Here is a 24,458-nt window from a genome sequence, read left to right as displayed (position 1 = left end):
CTCAGAATATTCATTTTCATGATATATATATATATACTTCGTTGTATTGAAAGAGAGGAGAGAAAGAGAATGCACTTGAAAATTTATGTAACTCAACATTTTGGTAAACAGCAATCATCTTTCAGACATACCTTCTCTTTATTTTTTTAGTTCATTTAGCAAGGGCTCCTAACATTCTATCACATTTCCCTAAAAATCATGTGTACAGTAGAGATGTTTCTACTAAAAGCAGAATCTCTTTGTAGTATGAATAATCAAACACACACACACACACACACACACACACACACACACACACACACACACACAAACACCCTCTCTGTATCAGTTTTACAAGTTGAAATGTTTTTCTGTTGATTTTTCTAAGGCAACTCCACCTTTCACTCCAGATAATATAACCTCTTTCCCTAATGCTAACACTGCTTCTACCCCCTTCCACACTAGCGATTCTGCTTTGGAGCAGAGACACATTATACTGTTTTTATTTAATTAATGTGAGAATGATGTCTAAAAGTAGTGACAAATTATTCCATATCTCCTGCTTTTTAATTCAGGAACAATCTGCCCCTTAAAATTATGTTAGTCTATTCCCTTATAGGTCTACTCAATCTCCCCATATACTTTCAGACGAAAGATTCTGGATAGCAATTTCCTTCATACATTGCCAGAAATTTTTTCTTTGATTATTTCTTGCATTATTGCGTCTAAGTTCTTTTTTGGGGGTTATAGTTTTCAGGTAGTTCAATTATTCTTATATTTTCTCTTATTGATCTATTGTTTTTCTTATGTTTTACATTCTTTTTTTTTTCATTTTTATACTTCATTTTATTATTTCTTAGACTTTCATAGCTTCACTGGCTTCCCTTGCCCATTCTAATTTTCAAAGAATTATTTTCTTCTTTAAGACTCTGGATCTCCTTTTTCTGGTTGATTTTTTTTCATAATCTTGTTTTTCTTGAATAGTTTTTGTTTGTTTGTTTGTTTAGTTTTCCCTCCATCTCTCTCATTTGATTTTTAAAGTCTTTTTTGAATACTGTAAATTCTTTCTGTAAAGGGGTAGCCGTTTAATCTTACTCTTTGGGGTAATAGAGGATGTTTTTTGCTTCACTGTCTTCCTCTGAAGATGAGCCCCAGTCTTTTCTATTCTCTCAATTTTCTATGGTTAGGTTTTTTTTTTCTTTGCCTGTACATTTTTTTAAATTAAGAACCAACATCTTTCTACAAATTTTGGGTTGTCCTAGGAGGACCCCTATTCTGCCCCAACTCTAATTTGTTTTTCACCAATCTATATTTGCCCAGAGGCATAATTTTGTTCTGTTTGTGAAGAAAATCTGGAGAGTTTGGAATTTTCTGACCTATTCTCTATCTTCCCAGGATCCTCCCCTCTCACCTTATTTTTAGAAATCAGTGCCAAAACCCAATGCTATACCTGTGTGAGGAGGAGTAGGACAGAGTTGGTGAGGTGGAGAGAGATGACACTGACAGTTTTTCTTCATACTCTTCAAGATCAAGAGCTGTAATTCATCTAGTTCAGTCCTATCATTAAAGCTGCAATTGCTTTGAATGTTTCTGACTTGCAGCTTTGAGAGAAACAATGGACAATCCAACTCCACTTCAGGCTTCTGAAGGAAAAGGCTCTAGAAAGAAGCTGACATGAAAGGAACTGGCAGTCTCTATCACATGCCTATCCCCAGCTTTCTACACTAGAAACTTTAGAGAACTTTACCTTGGGTGAGATCTCTCCCTCCCTTCTTCTTCCTCCTATCTGTCTCTCTCTCTTTCTGTCTCTTCTCTCTCTCTGTCTCTCTCTCTGTCTCTTCTCTCTCTCTCTCTCTCTCTCTCTCTCTCTCTCTTGAGCTGAGTTACCTCAATTCCTATGGGAGAGCTTTATCACTCTGTATTGTCTGGCAGATATTCTAAGTCTCTATCTTCTTTGAATTCTGTTTTTGCTATTAACTTGGGAAATTGGGTTCTTCACTAATTATTATATGAGTGTTCATCATGAAATGAGTATTTGATGGCAAAGTTTTCAAGCTTTGAATATAAAACCCACCTGCTCACCCATCATCCCAATTAGTGAAATATCAATCAAAAGTTAGCTTAAGCTTGAAAATCACATCCCCTAGATGAACAATATTTAAGAGAACAAATAGATTAATTCTAGCCCAGTATCTCCTCTCTCTGATAAGAGCACAGTGGTTAAACTTAAAGACTCAAGTCTCCTGGCAAGAATTAAAGTCTTCCTTGGAGAAGAGGCTACAGATGTTTATTTTAACTTTCTTTGAACCACATAATAATACTCCATGTTACATGTAGAGGACAGCCTTTCCAGCATAACAATGGCTCCTCTTGAAATACCTGATAAATGTGAATTTTAAAGGTTTTTGATAGAATGTTTACATTACTAAAATAATGTTTCCTATCCACCTTTGAGGTAGTATGGAAGGGGCCATGGTTAAGAAATATCAGGCAATCAGTCTATAAATATTTTTATTAAAATTTATTAAGTACTTACTTGTCCCGTCCCGCGAGACTCAGTCATTCGTGGGGAATCGAGGAGGATCCAGCCTGGGGGAGAATGGGCAAGAAAGAAGAGGGAGACCAAGCAGATCTTGTCAAGGTCTCTTTTATTGATGAAAACAGCTCAAGTTATATAGGGTAGAGCTAGGTTCAATACATGAGGACAAAGTTGGGAGGGGAAAAGGGGGCAGGGGAGAGTAAAGGTATGTGCTACCTGCGAGAAAGGGTATGGGGGGGGCTGCAGGAAGGAGCAGACATTCCAGGAGGAGGAGGGGAAAGAGCATCCTGTGGTTACAATTCTTATCTGAGTCTCTAGGGTCGTTAAGCCCTGAGACATCTCTGTGGTTAATACAATACCATGGCTATGTGTTTACAAGTGTGGGGGTCGTTCGCTTCTCTAGCCACCGGTCGCCATCTAATGCTAGATGCAAAGTTTATGGTCTGGTAATATTCCATGACTATAGTTCCCGTCACCGACACTTACTAGGTGGCAGGCTCTATGCCAAGCATCAGAAATGCAAATATGAAAAAGAAAAATAATGCCTATCTTCAATGAGCTTCAAAGAGTCTAAATAGGGAAGACAGAATCAAAGATCTGGAAAAGAAGAGGGAGTAGGGAGGAATGTACCCAACTACAGGGCATAATGAAGTCCAAAGATGTGAATGGCCAGTTGACCTACCTCCTTAAATGGAAATTTGAGGGGGAGCTCTTCATTCTGCCCTTCAAAGAGAAGTAGGGGATATTGATGAGGTATGAGCACCAAAGATGATTTGATCTTGAAAAATAATGAGGTTTCTGATGATAGATTTCCTGGAATCAGGATAAAGAAGTCCCAAAGAGTAAGAAAATAAAGATAAATGTTGCCAAAAAAATGTATATGTGTGAGTGTGTATATATATAGATAGATATATACATACATACATAAATACATATACATACACATACATATATGTAAAACATCTTTGCTGAAATATAGAAGATATAAAAACAAAATATATCAATACAATCTATTTTTAAAGCTATCCAAAAGTTGAGTAGGTTGCCCCCAGAAATCTGCTGTGGGCTTCTTCACTACTAAGTTCTTCAATTGAAATAAATATTTCCTAGCAGGGATTCTTTGTCAGATATAGATTTGATTAGATATGTTATGAGATCCTTTCCAAACTGGAAAGTCTATTTTCTCTGATTATCTAAGACATCCACATAAGAAGCAGGGAGGTATTTAAGGTGATGGAAATGTTTGTGCAAAAGGTGGAAATGAACAAAATGACCAAATCTCTTTAACAACAAGGTTTGATCAGCATTTTGTTTGAGAAAACCTCAGAAGTTTTTTTCTCTCCTATTTGTGGAAGTCAGTTATTAACTTCCCTAACCCTGCCCCTAGAAGAAGTACTTTCCATATTATCAAATCACATACACATACACACACACACACACACACACACACACACACACACCCTTTATCCCTGTCCAAGGATCACTCATCTTTAGACACAATCTTCCTGCTGCCTGGAAGAATGAGGCACTACAGCCAGAATTAACTTATATGTAATGACTCCAATGGGGAGGGGGGGGGAAGGGAAGAAGCAAAATAATAGTTAAAAATCCCAGACAAGCCTGAAGCAGAGTATGGCTCAGCTTGCCAATCTGTGCCACTGGCCTCTCCAGCTGGTATCAAGTGATTATCTGAATCACTGCCGCAGGGATGCTACAGCTCTGCAGAGTCTTTTCGTGAGGTATGGGAAATGAGTATCAAAAATGTTAATAAACTTAAAAGCATCATGAAAATGAGCAATGCTAATATCATTTCCTTTGTGCTTTGCCACTTTCCCCAAAAGAGCAAGGGGCTTAGCTGCCCATCTGTATTCTTTGTCATCAGTTGGTCCTCTGGAGTGAAGTTCAGTGCTCTGCCCTCATCTCATCATCTTCAGACTGTGCTTTTCTCCAGGAAGAAATCATGCTCCCTTTGGGGATATCTTTCATCCATGCTCTCTCATTATGTATTCTCATCCTGAGAGAGGACTGAGATTGTGTCAAGAGCTGAAAGTAACATAAAATTCATCCAGCCTATAATAAAGTACCTCCAGAAGAGGACCAGGGAACAAATCCATTTTACTGACAGTCTTAAGATTTAATCTCCTAGATCATTGTGCACAGTAACAGCAATGTTATAATAATGATCAACTGTGAAAGACTTGGCTACTCTGATCAATACAATGATCCAAGACAATTCCAATGGACTCATGATGAAAAAAAAATTATTTTACCTCCAGAGAGAAAAATGATAGATGCTGAATACAAATTGAACTATAAATTTTCTCATTTTCTTTGTTTTTTCTTGTTTTTTTTTGAAATATGGCTAATAAGGAAATGTTGCTTTGCATTATTCCAATCACATTTTGCATCCTTTCACTTGGTGAGGGAGGAGCAGGAGAGAATTTGGAACTTTAAATTTTAAAAATAAATAAATAATATTTTTAAAAGTAACAAGTTATTTGAGGTTGCTATACACAGACTGCAAGAGATACAGCACCAAAAAACTCCTAGGAGCAATGTGGAACACACATGATATCATTGTTGTTCATGAAAAAATATGAAAAAAGCACTCACTAATAAGCAAAATTTTCCTGGGATTGATACATTATCTGACATGCAACAAAACTTTCAACATAAGTTATATAAGCTGATTTTGTAAAAATCAAAGTTTTGTTTTGTATATCCTAAATCATGGATTTAGAGATAAAGGAAGCTAAGAGATATAGTTGAATCCCTTTATTTTCAAATAAGAAAACTAAGGCTTAATCAAACTAGGGTTATAAACATCAACATCACAGGCAGTAAGGCTTTCTGACTCCAAATCCAGTCCTTTATCAACCCTACTATGAGGATACTGCTCAAAGTGCCTACTTCTATAAAGACAAGCAAATTGTTGCCACAATAACATACTTTCAGAAATACAAAGAAGGTCCTGCAGTCCCAAAATCTCTTCCTATCATTAGTCCACCAGTCAGGTACTCCAAACTCAACTTATAAAAGATGAGTCACTTGAATTAAGCATTGCTATATATGATACTCTTAAATTACAGATATTTTGGGAGAATATATTAAATAACTAAAACTCAAATAAACAAATTATATATTAATGAATCGTGTCTTTTTTCTCTTAAATCTGAGGGATCCAACTCTGATCAACCAACAGACAAGAAAAGGCTTCACTTTTTTGATACAACCACCACCATAGTACAGGCCTTCATCAACTCCCACTTGGAAACTACAATAGCCTATTAGTGAACTGCCTATCTAATCATGTCACCCCTTTACTCAATAAACTCCATTGACTCCTTCCTTATCATCTCCAGAATCAAATATTAAAGCTTCTATTTGACATTCAAAGTCCTTCATAAATTATCTTCTACAGTTTAAATCTTCTTACATACTCTTTACCACATACTCTTTAATCCAATAATGCTAACTCCCTTGATGTTCCCCAAAGAAGACACGTCATGTCTCCACACTGAGCATTTTCTTTGGCTGTCCTAATGCTCTAAATGCTCTCCTTCCTCATCTCTACTTCTGTTAGCCCTTGGGAACAGGGGTACAGATATAAGAGACTGGGTTCATTAGAGAAAATGTCACACCACTATGCTTTTAGACAAACTTTCCATTAAAACACAAACATACATACACACCAACATGCACATGCATGTGCCTACACACATATATATATACACCCTTGAAATTCACTTGTAGGTATGCCATGTTTGAGATTGTGCTAATCCCAGCATAGTGAAATATGTTCATCAGAAATCTTCAATGTAGAAGGTATGACAGGAGTTTTCCCATTTCAATCCTCAGACAGTTAATTGCTAATTAATTTGCTGAGCAAATGGAGTTTTCACCATTTAATTACGCTTTTTCCCTAGATAAATTTGATTTTTATAGAAAAAACCTTGAAAAGCACCTGAAAAATCTGATTAGAAGATTTTAAAATGATTTCAAAATATGAAGATGTGTTTACATTGCCAAAGCAGAACAAGGCGCCTATGAAGAATAAGAAGATAGATTAGCCCTTTTGGCAGTTTTTCATTGCTATGGAATTTAACTTCATAGTGTTATAAAAATAATAACAACAATAATTCTAATATATCACATTGTAATGGGCAGAGAAAACAGCTTTTTTGAATATTATTCCAACAAACAGTTTAATCACAATAAGCTCTCTGCCCAGTTGTATAAGGTACTCTGATTTTCCTGTTCTGCTATCAAAAAGGAACTGGCTGGAACCCTCCTGGCTTAGGGAAAACACAAGTAAGTTCTTTAAAATTTTGCCCCAGCAATTTGCCCTCTGGTCAAGCCATTGCTTAGATAAAAGAAAAAATTGTTCCCAACAAATCAACAGCTTTTCCCTAGGGAGGGTAAAGCATTTGGCCATTTCAACTAAACTAATCCTACACTAATCAAATTCATCCTAATCATGGCAACTCCAGCAGTATATAATAGCTCGAATTGCTTCTGAAATAGTTCCCATTGTTCTTTTAGACACATTCTTATGTTGTCATCTCCCTCATTTAATTATACTTTTCTTGAGGCTGGAACATGTTGTATTTTCTTTGTATTCTAGGACATTCACACTAAATACAAAAGTCATTGGTCCCAACAAAGTTTCTTATTAAGCAGAGTTAGAAGCTTACATATAATGGTAGGACTAGGGGAATAAGAAAAAAAGTTGTAGTCCATAGAATTAAGTTAGAAAAGATCTCATGTCATTAAGTCCATTCTGTGCTTGAAGTATGAATTATTTCTCCATTATCACCAACAGGGGTCCATCAGATTCTGATCAGTTTTTAGTCTTTCAACAAGCATATATCCTATCACCAGACGCAATTGCAAAGCAGTTTCCCTAGCACACAGTTTACATTGTGATTTGAAGGGAAAGCCATGCCCCAGATGGGAAGTGAAAGAAAGAGTGAGTTTCCCTGTCATGTAGATAATTTCTCTGTCTCAGGATGATTTGTAGTTCTGCCTTTCTTGCTAGCCAACACCATTTGATGGTTATATATAGTAAATTTGAAGTGGACCCAGTGAGAATGGTTATGTAACTTCCTTCATTAGTAATTAGTAATTCCTTAATTTTCTTCAGAGACAGTCTAATATGTAGTAGGAACTTAATTTTTGCTGAATGCTTATGGAAATGAAGAAGGCAAATAGTGAAAATAATCCAAGGTTTCACCTTATGAAGAGATGAATGACAATAATAAAAAATGGTTAAGAGACCCAAAAAGGAGAGGACCTCATAATATTGAACTAAAAAATCATAGAGCCACAAATCAGAAAGGAGAATGAAGCCATAGCAGGAGTAAAAATCTCTAATAATGGAGAATGTATTCCCTCCTTAGCCAATTAATTTCATCTGAAGCCAACTCTAATTACTAGGATATTTTAAGCCCTCTCCTCTCTGTCAGCATTCTTGGTGATTGATTATACATATATGACTGCCTATTGCTACAAAAGGAAAGGAATAAATCAGTTTATGAATTTTAATTGAATTAATTATGAAACTTTATTTGTAAATATGTTTATGTATAAAAATAAATACATATGTGCATATCTCAAATGTTGAAAGCCCCCCCTTAACATTGTATTTAAGTAGTAATAGGGAATATGTTTATTAGATGACTAACAGCCATTCATCTAATATCTATTTCAAATTCCTCAATTCTTAAAAAAAAATTTATTTAAAATCCTCAGAACCATAAAGAGCAAGTCCAGAGAGAGTTGCTAATAGCCTTGAAGAAAAGGCCTCAACTTGGATGAATATGTTAAGCTTTTTAGATTTTACACTTGGGAAATACTTCATTTCTAACCTAAATTCTTCCTATCACAATTCTAACCAATGACTTCTTAACTAGTTCTCTATAGAAATCTAGAACTGGTGTTTACCACCCAATTCTGTCTCAAAGAAATTAATCTTAATTTTTTTCCTCCTTTGTTATCTGGTATAACATGGAGTCCATAAAATTAGGATAAGAAAATAGGATGCAGTATTTCTCTGCATATCTGTGTGTCTGTCTTTCTGTGTCTCTTTTTCTCTTTGTCTCTGTCTCTCTGCCTTTCTCCTTTCTTCTCCCTCTGGCTTTCTAGCTATATAGTATGTATGTATGTGTACATGTGTCTGTCTTTCTGTCTTTGTTTATATCTGTGTGTCTGTGTGTATATGTGAATCTTTGTCTCTGGCTATCTTTCTCTATCTACCTTTCTGTCTCTGTTTCTATCTCTCTCTATTTTCTCTGTCTCTGTATCTCTCTCATCTCATTTCTTCCTCTTTCCTCTGTTGATCTCTGTTGCAACTACAAGCATACACCTGCTCCTGCAGTGAGATTGCCCAGTTTGCTCTCAGGAGAAAAAAATTGGTCAAGGAGCCAGGTTTGCTATTCAAATTTTTTGAATGTTTGATTATAAAAATGTTTCCTAGGAAGAAAAGCAAGCCTCACATCATATAGTCTGCATCTGTTTTGCCTCTTGAGGTAAGGGAAATAACTGTTACTCTTTGTTATGGGAACACTAGAACATGAAAAGGATATTATTCCATTTACTGGGAGAAAAGGATCCACATTTCATATCCTTCTCACTTACATTTTTCTCTCTTACATACTCAGTTACTCTACTTTCTCCCTTCTTTTCTCAACCCAGATTCTACAAGTGCCACTTCTTAGCTTAGTAAGGTAAGGAATGCATTACAAACATTATTGTCATTTCATTAGCTACCTTTTTACAGAGAACCAAGTCCTTTCTGAGAGGAAAAGTTAAAGAATATTCTCAAATATATTTCTTAAGTTAAGTTTTTCCTAAAACAAAATCAAAGATATGGAGTCTTTATCTTTGATCTGACATCTTAATTTCATTCCCAGTTTAGTAAAACTGAATGTTGGATAATGGAAACTTTTTTTTCCAAATGAGAAATAAGCTCTTTTTAAAGCTCAAAAGAAGCAGATAGCTGCCTTAGGCCCACAAGAGGCAGAGACACTTGGAAGGTAGGGGTCACTTGAAAAGCACCAATAAAATTGATTCTCATTTTGGCACAGGGGTCAGAAAAATAGAATATAAGTGCCACAAATAGACTGCATTTTTTGGTGGCAAATAAACAGATCATCCATGACCATCTTACCCTCACCATTTTTAAACATTTTTAAAAGCTTCATTTTAAACATTTAAAAACTCTATGTTTAAACATTTTAAAAACTGTCTTCACTGTTAACATTCTACCACATTTTAATATTTCTAGTGTGGGCACCTGTCCCTTCTTCTCTCTTTGCTAGAAAGAACCAGTTTGCCACCCTACTGTGAGATGAGAAAAAAATTTTCTTGCTGTATATTTATTCTTCTATACTTCAGAGATCAGTGATCTTAATGAGTGAATAAAAGGAAAAGCCTTCATTATAGAGCCAAGATCTTTCCAAAGCACTGTCCCAAAGAACTAAGGGGAAGGAGGTACTTAAGTGAATACAGCCAGTCTCTGCCTTCAAGAAGGTTACATTCTAATAGAGATAGTATATAAAGGAGCATGATGATCAAACAGGGATATTTTGGTATGCAAACTTATAGGAATGGTGAGTGGTTTCATAATAGATTGACACACTTTTTCCTTGTCATCTCACTATAGTAATATTGGAACACTCTGAATATCTATTTTCTCTCACTCTTACTACATGGCTAGTTCATCTTCTCTTCCTGAGAGTAATATAATATTCTTATGGCATATTTTATTTCTATTCTTCATGATTCTTCAGTGGTTACACATAGCAGTCTGCTTATACCTAATATAATGACTCTATTTACCTCCTAATTCTTCAGAGAAATCATGGTACGTAGTAGGAAATTAATGTTTATTGAATGAATGAAGAGGGAAATAACACTATCCATTAAAGAGAATCAGGAAAGACTCCTTTCTTTAAGGAAGCTATAGACTCAAAGATATATATATATATCGAGGAATTGTGTATGATATGAATGATTTTATTCCTTTTGAGTTGCATGAAACAATGATTTCTAAGATGGGGTTTCTGACCAGAGACATTTTCTTGTTTACTGATATCCAACCCAACAAAATAAGAGCATATTTATTATTTTCAAATTCTTTGAACTTAAGTACCAAAAATTTATTATGACAATCATTTACCATGGTAATGCAGCTAAAATCTGAAACAGAAACTTTCAAAATTTTGTCTATGGGAAATGCATAGATTAAAGGAGAGAGATGTTAGGTAAAGAAAGTTGAGAGTTTAAATTCAAAATTAAATTTGGAGTATGCAATGTGGAAAGCAATCTAGTACAAAAGCCTATATGTATACCATGAAATATAGAATTTCAGAAATGGAAAGTACCTCAACAATCCAATTCATCTAAGAATTATGAAGTTAAACAATAGATAAACAGGATCTCCTTGAAGACCATCAATAACATAAAGTCCTTAACTTCCTGAAGCAGGTTATTCAACTTTTGTATAACCTGAATTGTTAAGGATTTTGAATCTATACCACCTGTCTAAAGGTGCCTTGTTCAGGAATCAGGAAAAATACAAATACAAGAGCAATCAGGTACTCAGGCCATAGATGTAAGGCAACAGTGGTAACGGAATCTTAAAATTTATTCTTGCTTGATTGAGCTGAGGCTTTAAAAAAAAAAAAAAAGTCTTGGGACAAGTTACTATCCTGCTATTGCTCTTTTTATTTAATTTCCTGTAGATTTTTGCCCAAATTGATAAAATAATTGTTATTTTGTTTGAATACAAAATCTAGGACAGTCTAAAATCATCTCCCACAGGCTCACTGAAAGAATCCATGGTACAATTCCAGAAGCAGACAAGATGATAGGGATGATATGTACATGAATCTCATCCAGTTCCCACATAATTTAATTTCTAAAACATTCCACTTCTGGATAACTCTAATCATTAAGAAGTTTTTCTTGAAATAAAGTTAAATTTCTCTGCAACTTCTATGAACTGTTCCTGGTCAAACTCTCTGGTACCAAACAGAAAAAGTCTCATCTTTACCTTACAACCTTTCAAATATTTAAAAATGACTCCTACTTTTTCTTTAAGATTTCTCGGCTCTAGACTAAGTATGCCTAGTTCCTTCAACAAAATTTTATATAACTTGCACTCAAGACTCTTCAATACAGATTGCTCTTTTCTGTTTCTTCTCTTTAAAGCATGGGGTCCAAGACTGAATACAATTCTTCACATCTACCCCCAATCAGAGATGCTATTCATTCACCAATTCCCTTTTTCTACTCATAATTTTGTCGGCCTCATAATTGTCAGCTTTTCATAAATTTTTTCTCTTGTTAGACTATTTTTACAAAAATAATAGGGAGTAAATTTTGAGAGCATCAAGTCCAACCACCCTTTCTTTACAATTTAGAAAATGGAAGAATTTAATCTTCTTAACATCAAGTCCAGTGCCCAATTTATCACATCTTATGTCCTCACACACATATATTTTCTATTACCTGGTCTTCCATCTTCTGTGAATGTTTTTATTTTACAAATTCCATTAAGCAATATTAGAAGATCAAAATAATAACATAAGAAGCACAAAAATAATTATTTAAATTTGCATAATATTTTCCAGTGATGTTGCACATTCACCTAATAAAATACAATTGGCTAAATTCCCATAATTTCACCCAAAATCACATATTAAATCCATTTTTCATCTATTGTTCTCCATTCCATTACTTCCAACCTGTGCAGATCAATAGTCCTGGAGTCATTAAGTCAAAATTTCTTTCTTCTTTCTCACTATTGTCCACCACTTTTATTCATATACTGGAATTGTGAGGTCTTCAATTAATCCATAAATTGTTATTAAACATTTACTCTTTACCAGCACTATAACAAATACTGGAGATATCAAGAAATGGAAAAACTCATGCTTGTTCACAGAATTCACAATTGAATGAGAGACATAAACATAAAATTTAACTATATATATGTGAACAATATAAAAAGTAGATAAATTTCAGAGGGGGAAGCACTAGTAGCTGAGAGACTGTGAAAGTCCTCTTGCAAGTTTGGAGCTGAATCTTGAAGCCAGGCAAGAAGCAGAAGAGAGGCAAGAGACATTACTGGAAGAAAGGAAAGTCAGTTTAAAGACACAAAAGTGGGAAATCACATATTATGAGCAAGATATTGTAAGTAGGGCTGTATAGCTAGGTTTTAGAGTTTGTAGAGGGAATAAAGTGTTAATAATATTGAAAAGTTGGGAAGGGATGATATTAAAAAGAGTTTCAAATGCCAAACCATCCAAAAAATGAGGGATATATGACATATGTTAGAAAGTAAGAAAGCAATCAGTAGATAGGGAGAGATGGTGAGGATGACAGTAATCTTTTACTGTCAGATGATCAGATGAAATAGGATCTAGGATTCTTTTAGAAGGATAGAATTTAACAAAAAGAAAGGCTACCTCTTCATTTGAGATGGGAGTGAAGAAGATATTGAGGAAAGTTATCTGAATGTTATGAAATGGAAATAAGGAGCTCTTGGCAAACAACTTCTATTTTTTTCAGTGAAAAATGAGGAAGGTATTCATTCAACAGGAAGATTTTAGGAGATGCTGTGGGAAGCTTAAAGAGAAACAAGATGGCTTGGAACAGCCCACCAAAAATCAGTTAGATAGGAAGAAAATCATTGCCTTACTACAATGAGACCCAATTAAATTAGGTAACAAATTTATAGGGAACCCAATCAGTACACCTTTGTGATTTTCATGACCTCTTCTCAGTAACACATAAACAGAATTAAGAAGGCCAGATGATAGCAATAATCCAGTATTAAGATTTTATGATCAAGCAAAAAAGGAGCAATTGGAGAGAGTAAAAAATGGCATAAAATTGAACGGGCGATTCAAGGGGTCATTGGAACTTGTAACTAGGTTTGATACTCTGGGAAAGAACAGGTCAGTATAGAGAATGGAGGATGTAGTGAATATGGTGAACCAAGTTATGAATTGTAAGGCATAAAGATAATTGTTTATTATAGTAATATAAAAGGAATGTCTGTGTTTATGAACATGAAAGTGAAACATTTGTAGATGAAGCAAGATCAATAATATTGTCATCTCTGCATGTAACAGAGATAAAGTAGAAGTCTGTGTCATAAAAATTTATTAGATTAAGCATCTGAAAAGTTAGGATATTTGAGGTTTTAAACATGTATGTGTGCATATGTGTATATACATGTGTATATATGTATGTATGTTGACGTCTTCGTGTATAAGGATAGGAGTTAGGATGAAGAGAAAGATGGTGATCTGGGGATTGAGATCATTAATTAAGGAAAGAAAATGTGCTAGACATTTATACATAATGGCCATTAGGATCTGGATTAGACAATAAGCATGTTAAGCATGAATGTCAAAGGAAAAGTTACCAAGTGATGATGGTAGAAGGAGTTTGGAAATGGCAATGGAAAGCAAGAAGCATTTTAAGACCCTCACCAAGATCATAGAATCTTGAGTAAAAATTTTTGAGTGAAAGTGCAACCAATACTCCTAAAAGTAGCAAGGGAAGCAATGTTATTTGGAGAGATGCAAGTCAAAACAATAGCAAAGGATGGAAGGAGTAAAAGAAAAAAAGATTTAAAATGAAAGGAAATTTAAAAAAAAAACCTATTGGACAGGCTTTCTAGATGGTACAGTAAAAAGAGAGGGAATTTCTGTGGCACTATATGATGATTAGGAGGTGGGGGTACTTGCAGCAAAATAGCATTGAAGTCGGTGAGGAAAATGGAGTGAGAACAACAGTTGGAAAGGGGAGCCCAGGATTTATATATTAGTAGTCATGGGTTAGAATCACCAGGGATGGAGACAGTATAAAATTGGAAGATGCTAATCACTGAAGAATTTAGTCATTTCTCAAGGTTTAACTTCTTGAAAGACAGAAATATTCTGTACTATTGGTTCCAGTAAGCCAGGCTCATTGTGAATAGAAATTAGGCTATGAGGAACTGGGTCAGGAATCAAGACATGGCAATGTGAGGTGGGCTCAATTGGAGAAGACTGTGGAGGAAAAAATGAAAACCAAAACTGGTTCAGGTCTCAAAGTAGCTGCCTGGGTTTACTTCGAGAAGTTCCCAAAGTTGTGATAGGTTAACACATTTGTTCAAATTGCTTGAGGCACCCAAAGAGGAGGAAAAAAGTTTCCATTAGTATTCACATAAAATGGATTTTTATTACTCTTTAGTTAAAAGAACCCTTGATATTCTGAACATGGTAATTAATCAAGACCACCTACAATATAAGGTCAAGTCCTTGTAGGCTTTATTTCTATATGATATTTAAATCTTTAGGGTAAGCCATTAAATATTAAATGTCTAAAGTCTATGGCATATATAAAGATGCCATTGCAATTCTAATGCTGTGAAACTGTTTATTTCCAGCCAGTATTCTCTGGCATATCACCAAACATTTCTCTTGGATTGTAATCATTTGCAATTTGATTCAACAAAAATATAATTTTTTTACAATCCTGATGGCATAATGGTAAATAAATCTCTCTGGGAGTAAATCTCCTTTTTCCATGTAATAATTTAATTTTTCCCAAGCTTGATTTCATACTCCTTGCTATTCACTGTGTCATTTATTTTATTTTATTTGTAACTTCTGAACGTTTCCATAATTAAGTAGTAATTGAAGATTTTATGAGGGTTCTAAACTAAGAGACATTGCTACCACTTCCAAGCATAGATTTATGTGTATCTTGCAGGTTTTATACCTAGAACTCAAAGGTGAGAAGTTGTAATCCTTAATTCATAGTGTGAGGGATAGAAAATCCTATCCAAAAATGACTACTCAGAGATCACTCATAGAAAAGCAGAATTATTTATTAGAATCTCGAGAAGCGGACCCCATCCTGGTCTGTGAGCCAGATTCACAGCAGGAGAGAGCGACTCCCTTGAAGATGCTCATGACTTTTATACATTTCAGACAAAGAACATTCAAAATCCCACCCTCCATAGGTTGTGATTGGTCATATTTGGTCAGTGGAATGCAGCTGGCAATGTGACTTATAGCTTCTTCAGCCACGTATAGGTTAATCCCTATTTGGGCAAAGGAATGCAGCCTAGGCCTTCACATGACTGGGGCCTATTGGCCTGATTTTACATTAGCTAGCAGTCTCTGATCAATATGTGCTTATTCTGTAAGTTCTTCACCGTATCATACTCCACACAACTCCCCACTCCTAACATGTAAGTGATTTTTATCACATGCTCTATGAAGAACTTACACCTTGCTCAGAATCAGTTAACAAGCTTAAACATTGTTTATCAAGTTCACTATCAGAATTATCCCCTTCCAACACCCTCCAGCCTCTTTTCTGGAGAATCATCATTTTAACAGCATCCTCTGGATGCAATAATTTTGAAAGGGATCGTTGGACTATTTTGGTTATTAGTGTAATCATACAGGGTAAGTGTAATGGTAACAATATAATACCACTGATAGCAATTAGTCCATACCATAAAAGTTGTTTCCACTAGCTACCATCAAACCAAGACCACCAGCTATTAGAACAAGGGGATTTATACACCTGTACAGGCACATGAACTATTCTGTGAATGCCTTTTGTCATTTCTTTTACCACTTGTCCCTTGTCATCAATTTGCATGCAACAAGTAGACAAGTTTAAGTTCCCACAGACCCCTCCCTCCTCTGCTAACAGATAATCTAAAATTAATCTATGTTATAAAACAGCTTCCCTTATTTAGGTGGCCTGATCGACTAATAGATCAAGGACCTGAGCAGTTTGGTTAATTATTACCTCAAGGACTGCCTGTAGGCTAATCAACCGATTTAACACATATCTCAGTGTTTGATACCTCCCTGACTACCATCCTGGGCCCATGTTGCCACTCCGTATTCTTTTATAATTCTCTCTGGAGACCAGGCATTTCCACACCCATTGGCATCATTTGTTCGGGTCAAAGAAGAATCAATGCAGGTTAGGGAGTGGTCCACACTTCGTGTTTCCCTTTCCAAATCTTTGTATAACTGTATCCCCAATTATCTGCCAACGCTTGATGAGAGAATGAAAAATTTAGGTCTAATTATACCTATATAACAAACCCCAGTCCTATTTTTGGGTAAATGAGTATAAGCTGTCTGACCACAGATCCAATAATGCCCCTTCAGGGCAGGATTATTTTCATACTAAAATATGAAGGGTCCACTTGAAGGTGGAAAATACCTCACATCCCAGGGATCTAAGGGTCCCTCCCTCCCCTATTAGAATTACATCTCCAAAGATGACTTTCAACTACCCACTGGTAGATGCAACCAATTTACCCAGTTAGATCCTGATGGCTCCAGAAACTATTAAATATTTTCTTAACAGTGCCTTTTCTATTCCCCCACTTCCATTCCATAGAAGTGTAAGTTGAACCTGTTGCTATGCTATTCAAGGTTATACATGTCCATATCTGGGGTCCCTCTCAATCAGGGATTAAACAGGTAGATGGTGTTTTCCTCGCACACCCCTCACTCCTATTAGAATTTTGGATACAGCGAATTATTGATCCATCATAATAAGTTATACTGGTTTGATTCCATCTATTAACATACCTTCTGTAGTCTATGATAGCTCCCTTCTCTGACCTGCAAGTAAATGTCCATGTACACTCACTTTCTCCCATCCATGGCCCTGTACCAGTCTGACGTAGGCAATATCTCCCTAAAACTGTACTGGTCAGGGTCCAGTGATGCTTTTCTTCTGCTGACTAGAAACCTGTTCCATTGTGTATTACTGACCTGTTGCTCAAGCTCCAGGCCAGAGACAGGGGAACATAAACCCAGGGCCACTGTGTAAGTTGATCAAGTCCCCCACATATCCAACAGCCAGTCAATTTTAAAGCTAGTGGCTATTGTTTGGATCAGGGTTTGAAAGGTATTTTCATACTCCACTGCTCTCGAGGTACCAGTACAAAAGGTGTCCTCACATAAAATCATACATGCATATACAAGGCACAGTCTCCAACCCTTTGGGTTTGGTTCACACCCCATTCTCCTTACTAGTATGTAATACCCCTAATTTCTGACAATACAGTTCAACAAATTGTAATATCTAGTACAAACAAGAAAAGTTCCAAGACAATTCCCCAAATGAGACAAGTCAAAAAGATTTTACATGCACAATTCATCAGTCTTTGCTCAGCCATACTTTCGATGTTCCTGGATCAGTCTCTACTGCCCACTTCTCTGGCACATCCACGGGACCTTTGACTCGAGTATGATGTGTCCAACCTTTCTTTTTGGTGCGTATTGCTGTATCTGAAGTCAACAGGATCTGGAACGGTCCTTTCCAGCTCAGGGTCAGCTTGTCCTCCTTCCATGTCCAAACCAGGACCCAGTCTCCAACTTATGCACTGTGAATCCTAAGGGAGGAGTCTGAGCAATAAGCCTTTTTAGATGTAAAGTTTTTAGATGTTGCAATAAAGACATGACATATTTTCCTAAAAACAAATCCTTGGTCTCAAACATTGGATCCAAGGAGTAATTTTGAATCCCTTTTAGATAAGGGTGACTCTACAATAATTCATAAGGTGATAATCCCACATTCCTTTGGGGTTTTGTTCTAATTCTTAATAAGGCAAGGGGAAGGCACTTGGTCCAGGGCAAATGTGTCTCTAACTCCAATTTAGTCAGTTGCTGTTTAATTTCCTTATCCATCCTTTCCACTTTACTTGATGAGGAAATATTCCATGGGGCATATATGTCCCATGATTGGGCCACAGATTGGAGCATCTTAGCCATGAAATGGGTGCCTTGGTCCGAATATATCTGCTCCATCATCCCATACCCCGGAATGATATGCTCAAGGAGTACTTTTACAACTGCTGAGGCAGTTGCCCAAGTAAGGGGAAAGGCCTCCACCCATGAGGTCAGATAGTCCACTACAACCAGCAGATATTTGAGACACCCCACAGATGGCAGCTTGGTAAAGTCCACCTGTATGCTTTTGGAAAGGCCTGATACCAGGGGCCTTCCTCCTTTTTGGACTTGTCATTGGGCCGCCCTATTCATCCTCTGACAAACAGGACACCCGCTGACCAATTGCCTGCTATTGTGTACAAGCCAGTGCCACAAACTTAGCACTATATCACATAGGCTTTAGATACCCTAATGACTGCCCTGATGTAAATGTTGGAATATATTGTCTCATACCTGCTGTGGTCAGTACCTCTCTGCAGTCAGGGAGGACCCAGTGCCCTCTTTATCCTCCTGAGCGCCAAGGCTTTGGGTTCCTGCTTCCCTCCTGGGATAAAGGAAGGTGGAGGCATTGGAGGCAGAAATGCCAGAATTAGCACCATCATCTCCTCCATACTTACAGATTCCTCTTCTCTAGGCCGTTTCACCTCCTCATCTGCAAAGCAGTTTCTCCTTATCTCAAATGAATCTCCTCTTTAGTGCCCCTGCACATGAATCACTGCAATATTCTTAGGCAACATAAGATTAGTTAAAATTTCAGTGACCAATGCCCTGTGTGCCAATCCCTTTCCTTTGCTATTTACCATTCCCCTTTCTTCTCATATTTCCCAAATATATGAACAATTCCCCAAGCATATTTTGAATCAGTCCTTCAAGCAATTTTAGAGCTTGATTTACTGCATATAATTCACAAATTTTGAGCTGACCACTCTTTTGGCAAGAATCCAGCTTGAACCAGAGTCAAATCTTCCCCATTAACAATAGCATAACCATTTTTCCTTTTCCCATTAACTATTTTTGAGGAACCATCTATGAACTATTCAGTGCCTTTCAACAAAGAGACCTCCTACAAATCTTCCCTAATCTTAGTTTGGTAATCAATCACATTTGGACAGTCATGTTCAAGGGACACATGTTCCCCAGGGGAAGCAGATAAGAACATGGCTGGATTAAAGTTATGGTCTGGTGAGAGTACCAAATCATCTCTTTCCAATAATATTGCTTCATATTTTAAAATCCTTGAATCAGTTAGCCACCTCCCAGCCCCTTTGATTCAGAATTGATAGAACCTAGTGCAGGACACTCACTATTAAACTACCCCCAAAGGTTAATTTCTGACTTTTCTTCTACCAAAAGTGCTGTGGCTGCCCTTGCCTTAATTGTGATAATACTCCTAAAGCCACATTGTTTACTATTTTTACATATAAATGAAAAGCCTTTTCCAAAGATGGCAAAAGTAAAACGGACTGACATTTCAAAACTTTGTTCCCCTTTTAAATCCTGTTAAACTATACATTTCTGATCATATTCTTTAAACAAAAAACCATTATGTTTCAAAGAAACAAATATTCAATCAATTAACATCTTGTGAGAGCAGCCTGTCCCCCCCACTCAACTTTACCAGTTTGATGGGAACCAGAAACAAAGGCAGCTTTCCACTGCTGCCCTTCCCCCACTCAACTTCCTACAAAGAAATTCTTCTCAAGATTTAGGCAATCAGTTAATTTCCTTTCTTTTTCCAACTGATTCCTTCTTGATATCATTCAAGTTTCCAATTTACTCCTATAAATCAATCCTTCATAAATCTGCATTCTCTTCTCCAATTCCCTTCAGAACTTTTAAGATTTACAATACCTAGATAACTCCATAAAACATAACAATATTAACAAATTACCCCACATGTTTCAGAAGGTAACATACTGAATCAAACTAAAACAGCTGCTTTTAAAAGTTTTCTTTCTTTTTTGTCTGAGTGTTCTTCTGACAGTATTAGCAGCTCTCTCTCTCTCAGGCAGCTTTATGACCTCTTCTGCCAGCTTTCCATCAGATAAGGCTTTATTGCTCTTTCCTCTAGCAGGCTCTGAAAACTGCTTTAAGGGGGAAACTCTCCCACCAGTTTAAAATAGCCAAGTTCCATTTACTTACAAATTAGTACATCAGGTTAAAAAGATTTAAAATCACGAGCAAATTTTCAAATAACCAATTTCCAAACTTCTTAACATTATTCTTAAAACTTAACAGGGCTTTTAAATCAGCAAAACAGACTAGGGGCTTTTCCCAGGACCCCTGCCCCTGGAGAGAATGTTTCACCTTGAACATTCTTCCCTCCCAGAATCCAAACGGAGTTTCTCTAAACTTCCAAGCCTATTTAGTGCATCTCTCTGCCTTCCCAGAGAATGCCTAGATATTGCATGATTTAAGACCAATGCATTTTGAGCCACTCTGAAAGAATTACTACTCTGACTGAATCCCAACTCCCAGCAATTCAGCTTGCTATTTCTCTAAGCCTGCAACACAACACAAAGGCTGAACTCTTATCTCTTATGAACTTGCTAACTTTTAACACGGGGCAAAACAATACAAAGCACAAACATATATACACAGACACAAGTAGAGCTCTTATTTTCACCTTTTATATTTCTTTTTATACCTAGCTTCCGTCCTGACAAATTCTTTTGACTGCTTCTATCCCATTTTTCCACCTTGGTCTCAAACCAAATTGTCAGCGAAGACCATTTGTCTTGCTGTGTGGTCACTCCAGAGAGAATCATCTTAGGAAATCCTTCCCTTGGGGTCAGAGAAGCAGTCCAAACAAAGCAATTTTTAGGAGGGTTAATCCCTCGGGTCTCCCTTGACCCAGCCAATAGATCCCCAGATTTCTAAGCTCACCTGGAGTGTTTGCTTAGACCACCGCCGGCTCATCAGGACTCTATTTCTCCTTTTTATCTTCAATTCTGCTTTTCACTGAGTATCTCCACCTCGGGTCTTTTGTCAGAGAGGGAGGGAGGCTACACACTCAGAGCCAGAGAACACAGAAAAAAACTATCCGTGGGCGCGCCTATCCCCGTTCGGGATGTGCAGCCATCTCCCCCAAAGACTCATCCCGGACCGAGCCCCCAAACTGTGAGGGATAGAAAATCCTATCCAAAAATGACTACTCAGAGATCACTCATAGAAAAGCAGAATTATTTATTAGAATCTAGAGAAGCAGACCCCATCCTGGTCTGTGAGCCAGATTCACAGCAGGAGAGAGCCACTCCCTTGAAGATGTTTACAACCTTTATACATTTCAGACAAAGAACCTCCAAAATCCCACCCTCCATAGGTTGTGATTGGTCATATTTGGTCAGTGGAATGCAGCTGGCAATGTGATTTATAGCTTCTTTGGCCACGTATAGGTTAATCCCTATTTGGGCAAAGGAATGCAGCCTAGACCTTCATGTGACTGGGGCCTATAGGCCTGATTTTAAGTTAGCTAGCAGTCTCTGATCAATATGTGCTTAATCTGTAAATTCTTCACCATACCTTACTCCACACAATAGTCAAAGTCAATCCACAACTTGGCCTAGATTTAATTCAGAGATATGTGTTTAGAACCAACTATATGCAAAGCTCTTCATTAGGCACTAAAAACAAAAAGATAAAATCTGCCCTCAAAGAATTGGTAGTTTATTAGGGGAGAAATGACATGTAAGTTAGCGTAATAAAAAAGTATAACAGGATCAAAGGAGAAATCTAGGCATACTGATCTAGAAAATTTTTATAGAACAAGAATATTTTTTAGCTGGAAGGGGGAGGAAATCAAAAAAGGCTTCCTGGAGAAAGTGGCAATGGGGCTAATTTGAAAAGTAGGATTACAAATAAAAGGATATTACAGAGTACATCCAAAGTCCAGGAACAGCCTGTGTGAATAAAGAAAAATAGGAAATACTAGGCTGATTTAGAGTAATAGCCAATATAACAATACGTCTAAAAATTTGAATATATAAAGAAGAGAAATATGAAATAAGATAGAAAGGGTAGGCTGGAGTCTTAAATTCTAGGTTTTTCAATCCCCACACATGTCCTATACTTGAGTCAAATTGGACAACTCATTATGATCCAAAGATGTATTTTACTTTCCTGGTTCCTTTACCTTTGCTCACAGGAGTCCCTATGCCTATTATATTCTCCACTCCATCTCTGTTGGTCAAATTCTATGCATCTTTTAAAACCTAGATAAAATGCCACCTTTTCCTAAGTGGCTTTCCTGATCAATCTATGCAAAAGTATTTTCTCTTCTCTTTTGAACTCTTAAGACACTTTTTACTTCACTTATAGTACAATTCACACTATTTTGTATAATGGTCATTTTCTACATGTTTGTAAATTCCTTCTGTTTATTTTTCTAAGTAGTCTCCATAGCACTTAGTACAAAGCATTGTACATAATAGATGTTCAAAAAACCTCTCTATGGTGAACTCCTTTTTTCTATTCATATGGCTACTACTTTAAGTGAGACCCTCATCATCTTTCACCCTTGATACTGAAATGATCTTGCAATCTATCTTCTGGCCTTAAACCTCTCCCAGTCCATCAAACGTTTTTTGTTATCAAAGCCATTTTCCTAAAGTACATATCTGACTATGTCAACTTTGGTACTTAATAAACTCCAGTAGTTCCATATCATCTCTGCACCTCCATTATTATAATATAATATAATATAAACACTTCCATTATTTTGTAAAAGCATTCACAACATTGCCCCAAGCAAATTTGCCAGCCTTATTATATCCCCTTCTATACTCTGAAAAAACCATATTGGCCTTCTTACACAATGCTCCATGCTCACTTCTGTGCCATTGAACTGGCCATCTACCATGGAATTCACCCTCTTCTCCTTTCCACCTCAAAGAATACCTCTTATATTTCAGCTCAAACACCACCTTTGACTCAAAGATTTTCTTTATCTCTCTTCCATTCTTCAATTGCCAGGGCTCTCCATTGCAAGCTACCTTGTAGTTAATGTTTTCATATTATTCATCAAATATTTATTTTGTAGAAGTGCATACAGACACACAGAAAGACATACACATACACCCTTGTTTTCAATATTTGATCATAATCTCCTTAAAATAAGGGATTTCTCATTTATTTTATTTACACCCAAAATAGCAATATGTTGTCAATCATATTGTAAGTAACAAAAAAAAAACCTTTATGAATCTTTAAGTGCTCAAAAATCACGTTTGAAATAGATTATTAAAGGGTGGAGCCGTGAAGAAAGTGTGGTGGATAAAACACAGGGCATAGAGTCAGAAAAACTCATCTTCCTGAATTCAAATCTGATTTCAGTCACTCTGGACAAGTCACTTAAGCCTGTTTGCCTCATTTCATGTAAAATAAGTTGGAGAAGGAAACAGCAAACTACTCCAGTATCTTTGCCAAGGAAACACCAAAGGGAATCAAAAATATTTGGATATAACTGAATAATGACTGAACAACAATATAATGAAGTCTTGTATGTAAAGCATTTTATAAACACTTATTCATCAGGTAATTGTCATTAATATTAATTAATATGATCATGCTATATGCTGTTATGATAATAAATTAATTGAAATGAAATAATAAGTTAATATTAATAAAATTTGTTATGCCAAGTTAAATATTTTAAAGGCTAATATATGGGGAATGTAAAGGGCTAGAACTGAGTAGATGCACTTAACCGAGATAACTTAGCACTTAAAGCTAATTACCAATTGGACAATTCTCTATTAACATGCTTGGAGGATGACCCTACTCAACTCTGTGCTGGCTAGATCTGTGGGTGTGGACAAAGAAGAGGAAGAGAGAGATCAGGGGATGGAGTAGGACAGGCAGGATCATTCTTTGGCAGTAGAGAGAGAGAAAGGAGGTGTGGAGATTCCTACATCTAATCCCCTAATTGTGACCCCAAAAGACCAAAAATAAAGACTTTTGTTTTTCCTCGGCTGATTCTAAAATAATCCAGGGTACTAACGTGATCACTACAATTTGGCACCCAATGGGGCAAAGCACCCTACTTTCACTGAAGAAGTTCTCCAGTGACCAGGAAATTAGGTGAGTAGTTTAACAGACAAACAGGGAACTTACTTTGTTAAGGGCTAAACTAATAACCTTTTAGAGCTGAAATGGGGCAGACGTTAGGA

At 36.5% G+C, this 24,458-nt stretch overlaps 1 long non-coding RNA gene across 4 annotated transcripts; it reads right to left on the bottom strand.

Moving 5' to 3' along the window:
* Positions 1-17,701: 17,701 nt before the first annotated feature.
* On the bottom strand, positions 17,702-21,561 carry LOC141549246 (uncharacterized). Of its 4 annotated transcripts, XR_012484300.1 has the most exons (3): positions 21,178-21,561; positions 18,745-19,016; positions 17,702-17,967 (listed from the first exon to the last, which is right to left on the bottom strand). It is a non-coding gene; the product is annotated as an uncharacterized LOC141549246 (long non-coding RNA). The 4 variants fall into 4 exon arrangements; XR_012484297.1 differs by lacking the exon at positions 21,178-21,561 and having other exon boundaries at positions 17,702-17,980; positions 18,745-21,171; XR_012484295.1 differs by lacking the exon at positions 21,178-21,561 and having other exon boundaries at positions 18,745-21,171.
* Positions 21,562-24,458: the final 2,897 nt, after the last annotated feature.

Source organism: Sminthopsis crassicaudata, chromosome 1, assembly GCF_048593235.1.
Source record: "Sminthopsis crassicaudata isolate SCR6 chromosome 1, ASM4859323v1, whole genome shotgun sequence".
Lineage (NCBI taxonomy): Eukaryota > Metazoa > Chordata > Mammalia > Dasyuromorphia > Dasyuridae > Sminthopsis > Sminthopsis crassicaudata.
The sequence above is the reverse complement of the archived record's forward strand: the minus strand, read 5'-3'. Positions and strand labels throughout refer to the sequence as shown.